Raw genomic sequence first — 6,000 nt, forward strand, 5'->3', positions numbered from 1 at the left:
ATCTGTGCCCAGAGGCCCAGTGGCTCATAATCTGCCCGTGGGTGTATTACTGTAAAGTGACTGCTTTAATGTGCCACATTACCGGGTGGACAAGAGGTATTTGTGACATTTGTAAGAAATTATCGTTAAATACTTCAGGTCAACCTTTGGTATTTACTCTAAGCCTGACATTGATGTAGATGCATGAAACCCATCGACAGTGACAACAGCATGATGCATGAATGTAAATTAAAAAACAAAGTAAGTCATTCTGCAACCAAGCAGTTGATTCTGAATGTGTCATTGTGTTTGCGTCTATCCCCCCCTTTTCTCATGAACCGGAACTAAATGAAACTATTTTGTTCACTCAGCAGCGAGGCTTAGCCACCGTCTGCTGCTCTGCCGGCTCTGCTGCTCGCTCACTTCAATCTGTGCCAGGGGGCTTTGTCTGTCCAGGAGATTCATGCTGTGTACTGAGCCCATCAAGAGAAACGCTTTATTGTAAACAGAGGAAGCTGAGGTCCATAATGAGGTTTTGAAGCTGAGGAAAGTGGAGTGGGTCATAGCACAACAAATCAACAAGGCTTCACCAGGATAACCTGATCTGGCCCACAGCCAAGGCATTACAGTAAGAGGAGGAGAAAGGTGAAGGTTTTACGTTTTAAATTCACCAACACAGAATACAAAATCAGAGGCGTCGAGGATCCTTGTGTGTCACAGGGTTTCTCCAAGAATTCATTTTAAGTTGCACGCTATTAGCACACATCAGCAAATGTTGTAAAATTATAATCTAATTATTGGTTTATGGGTAACCCTTTAAATCATCTGCCTGTTAATGAAAGTTACTGCAGCATCAATCCCCTCATAACAAGTCATCATCAATTATTATCTAGTTTAAAGTAATTCCTATTTAATAATGAGCCTACCCTCAAACTACTCATACATTTTATTCATGGCCCGTAGTTGTGGGTTCATATATTATGGTTACCGTGAGTAGAGTCTGTCCACTTATGTGCCTTAGTTACAGGCCTTTAGCTTATTCAGCAGCTACCACTGAACTTCCCTTTTTATCTATTAAAAATGTATTTTATTTCCATATATCTGAAACACCTGTGGTATGCTTCACACATTTTCAATTATATTCTTTCAAAAATAATTTGTCATGGCAGCTTGTTTATATTTTCATTTGCCACTAGCTAGAAATAAAATAAATGTAGCTGCTACTGACAGTTTGAAACCATAATGACTGAGGCTCACCAGGACTCATGCTACCAGGGGCTCCAAATGCCCCAGACTCACTGTTTGTCACTGTTTTGTGTGTGCTTTTGGAATTTCAAATTGGCTTCAATGTTAAATTTTAGACCTAAGTTATGTCAGTTTATATTGTGCATGTGGTTTTAATCAAATTATCCCTGATGTTTTGTCACACCCCTCATCTCATAGTGATGCACAGGGCACCCCTTATCATATCTATGAGTGAACAACACGTTCTCATCCCATGTTGTCACATATCGCCGCTTTGTCAGTGGCGTTTCATGTCTACATATTACGTGCTAGGTATTTTCCTGTGTCTGCTGTCGACATTCTGGGACATAGGTTAGGTTTAGAAATAAACATCATGGTTTAGCTCTACATTCATCAGGAACTGAACACCAAGGTATTGGGTGAAAGTCCGGGGTTGGTCGGACCCATTCACCACCGCTGCCACCTACCTTACAGGGACTTTCCTGCTCCTTAAATTACGTTGTCACTGGCAGCATTTAAACCTGACGCCAGCCAGCAACATATCATGCAGCCAAGACAGGTGCCATCCAGCCGCCTTATGAACTGACGCCATCCATCCGCCTGTCTGCCGTGTCAGGTGCCATCCTGCCGACCGGTGGCATATCATAATATCTCGAAAGGTTTTAAGTCTGACCACATTAAAAAAACTGATGCCACACTGTGCAAGGTGGCTTTTCTCATCAGGTTTCTGATGCTAAAATCACTAACAAAGTGGTATTTGATGACTTCAGGCTCGGGTGAAACACATGGTTAATGTTGTGAAACGGTCACGGTAAGGTTTAGGCAACAAAACTACTTGGTTAAATTTAAAAAAAAAAATCATGTTTTAGGTTACAAAAAGTATGTTGGTACATATTGTGATGTAAACTCTTGAATAGGACGTGACAACATTATGTAAATTGCATAATGTAACTTTAAAACAACCATGACTTTTGTTTTCGCACAGGAGGTAGGTATGTAACTTACTTAACATTACATTAAAACAAGTTTGACTTTTAGTTTTATACCACATCAGTTGCTCTGGGCATTAAGTATTGACACAGATGAGTTACACTGGAGTTAGCTGAAAGCCTGCACATCTCATAAAGACGCTGAAGGCTGCCTTTGGCGTCAATATTCCATGCCAAGGGGTGTGACAATGCAGCGATATTTGACGGTCTGGGAATGAGAGGACAATTATCCTGCACTATTACCAAGCTGGAATAATGAGAATAATGACATTGTTAGCATTGTTAAAAGGCATTTTTCACTGCAGACTGTTTGACCCTATTTAAACTTAGTACCTTGCATGTGTCTTGGGCTGACTGACTATTTTATCTCAGAAAAGCTGAGTGTAAATGCATCCAAGAACAAATAGAAGTACCAGGAACCTGAAACAGAAGCAACTAAATGGAATTTAGCTTTCATTATTTGGATTATTCACACCTGTGCTTTCCTACCGTGACATGTCAAAGTATCGTCTGTGAAACCGATGTATTCTGGTGCACTTTGAAGAGGAAAAGTTGTAATTGCTGGATGTGGCTCCCGAGTTTCGCCAGAAGTCTTTTTTTTTGTGAGGCAGGTGTGAGATCTGGGGTCTCATTTAAAAACCATTGTGTGCGCACAAAACAAGGTCAGAATGAGGCGTACGCCATTTCCCACGCAAAAGTTGTGAGCTATAAAAAAACAAACTTGACAGGACACTGTGCTCACCTGAAGGAAAACTCTGACCAATGCGTACGAACATCTTGGAGCAACGCAGATGGTGAGGTGGGGAACTGAAGTCAGATTGTAGAGATTAAATTTGAGAGGAATCATTACATATAGTGATGTCTCTCACATATTTACTTCGCATCACGTTACCTATAGATGTATAAGTGTATTTGTCATAATCATCAGTTTTATTTGTGCTTGTTTCATGAGCACCTTTCAGCTGTAAAAAGTATAAGCTCAAATCTCACACTGAATTCCACTATTATCATTACTATTATTATTATCATCCATTTTTTCATCAACACTGTCTTACCATTACTTTCCCACCCCTGGAGCACAGAGGAGAGGGCCAGGCTGCATGCTGCTGACACTGTTGAACTGCAGCTGTTGAAATGCTCACTTCAAATAGCATTAAAAAAATTGCAGGACAGCGTCAGTAGTTTTAATATAATCTTATACCGTAAATATATACTACCTAGTACGACTGTAGTTGTGATATCTTTTTGTGTGTAAAATCACACGCACAGAGCGCGATGGAGACCCTGCAGTGCTGTCATACACACCAAGCTTCTCCAGTCACCTCACCCCGCACATCTTCACCATCTGCACATTATGGATTGTGTAAATTAGAAAAGTCTGGAAATAAAGCGTCACCTTTCACAGAATTATTGCAGTTCATATCGTTATTACGAGCCCTTATCATAAAGCAGCCAAGCTCCCCAAAACAAAACTTATATAAATAGAGTTAACTTATCAAATCTCTGTTTTTAAATTAAATTCCAGGGTTGGTTATAACACAGATTGTCAAGTTCATTTTGGCACGGTGTGAAGCAATCAGTCTGATCCCTGTAAACATAGAAATACTGCAGTGACACTCAGTGTTGCCATGATTCAGTGTAAAAACCCGATCAGATTATTTATTTGCACCATATTCACAAAGTGCTTTGCATTGACCATTTATGGTTGAATGTGGGTGCACAGAGGGCGGGAGATGAGGCTGAGCCACATGTGGCCAATTCCAAGTTGAAGAGAGTTGAAAAGTGAGTTGCCACTGTCAGGCATATGCACGGTTTTATAAAGTGTTTATACTGTAAAACTTCAAATAGTAGCCAGGGCTATTATTAGAAATCCACAATCCGGTTTTATGCATCCAAAGAACTTTTAGAAAAATAAACTGCTTGGCAAGCAGACCAGGCTTCTAATTGAGACAGGCCTTTATTTACAACATGTGTAGCTACACCAGGCTGGTAAAAGAGAGTGGGCGTTTGATGACTCTAGTTCCACAGCATCAGTTTTTGTTGTTTTTAAATATGTATGCTTCCATTTTCTTTTTTCCTTTCCTTTAGAAACATGACAGACCTGGCCACAAGGGCAGCAGAAGGAAAGAGTTTTTCAATCAATATCAAATCTGTATTATAAGATTGTAAAGTAAGATTGTGAACCACGTGTACCAATCTTCATTTTAATTCCAGCGATTCCTCAAATATGTTTTATTCTATTAACACACTGACCCAGTGCTGACTGTCATCTTTTTATTACCACTGAAATAAAACAAATTTCAGAATTTATGAACACAGAAAAGAATTGGTTTGTACTCCCACACTCTTCTTCATCGTCTCTCATCTACACGTTTAATCAAACAACTTTACAGTAATTATGACATTTCATTTCCAGTGTAATTAATGAGATAATCCTCGTGTCTGGCAGTTGTCTTTCCCTCACTGTACAGTAATCCTGATGTTATCTAAGTCTATAAACAAATGAGTTGTAACATTTAGCTGTTATTTAACAAGTGGTGCAGATTACTGTTTGTACATACAAGTTATTAGGACCAATGTCTTCATTTCAACAAAGCAGTAGCATACTAACTTATTAAAGTTTCTGTTGTGGGGTCCATTAAATCAGAGTTGTGTCCAATCTCTTCTTCTTAATTTGTTTGGGAGTTTGTGGATGTAAATTTCTCCCTTCATACAAATTGCCAAGAAAAGGAAATGAAGCCTTCAGCTTGATTGCCTGTACAAAACCTATTAGATATTTGACCTATCAAAACATAATCTCTGGTAACTGGGAAATGAAAATATATGTGATTTTTTTGATGCATATTAATCATGAAAACAGATGTATTGCTATTACGCCGAGATTAGTTGCCTGTGGCGTTTTCTTGAGGAAGCATTCTGAGAGAAAATTGATGTGAAAATCGCATCTTAATTGAGTTTCCGGCTCAGGGAAGGATCCATAATGGAACCAGCACCAAAATATTAGTTGTTTTATGCTTGAAATGTTAAAGGGAATCACAACTTGGGGCGACTTTATTAGAAACATTTAGAGGAATACTAAGTGGTGGCAAGATGGGATAAGAAAGTATGCCTTCTATTTTAAGTCAGTCTAATCAAATGCCTCCCTATTATCCAAAGTCTGCATTTGTCACATTGTCAGTAATTGATCAAATATTTCAATGATGACTGGTTTATAAAGTATTAACTTTGGTGTATGAAATCACCATTGACATGACTGTGATGTCTGAAAAAAGTAAATGTAATCTAATCATGCTTGTATGAGATATTTTAATAGGTTTAGTGGGATTTTGTTACCATTACGTAGCTTCTGACTATATAAAAAAACAACAAAAACCTTCCTAAATATTTTCAAAAATCCTGCTCCGCACTGAGAGTTTCCCCCTGTCACAGCAAAGAGTCAACATGTGTTTCCTCAGACAGAAAATCTCTTCCCCAGGAGCCTGCTAACACCTTCTATCACACACCATCAGCAGGATGTTTATTTTCCAACACCCTGCTGCTGATTGTGTCGTGGGTGATTTAATGAGCAGAGAGAAATTGACTTTGCAGGATTTGATGCTTTAGCCCGGTGAGGTCAGCTCCATGGAGCACACGGGTGAGCGTTTGCTATTCGCTGGGCCGACTGATGCACAGACCAAAATGGTTACCTGGTGGGTCAGCAGCAGCGAGTCTCCTCAAGATGTTTGATTGCTGCAATCTCCTGTGTGCGCTGGTAATCACACATCAAGCTGTGCTCCCACTCCAATTT

Source organism: Epinephelus lanceolatus, chromosome 20 (assembly GCF_041903045.1).
Source record: "Epinephelus lanceolatus isolate andai-2023 chromosome 20, ASM4190304v1, whole genome shotgun sequence".
In the NCBI taxonomy this organism is placed as follows: domain Eukaryota; kingdom Metazoa; phylum Chordata; class Actinopteri; order Perciformes; family Serranidae; genus Epinephelus; species Epinephelus lanceolatus.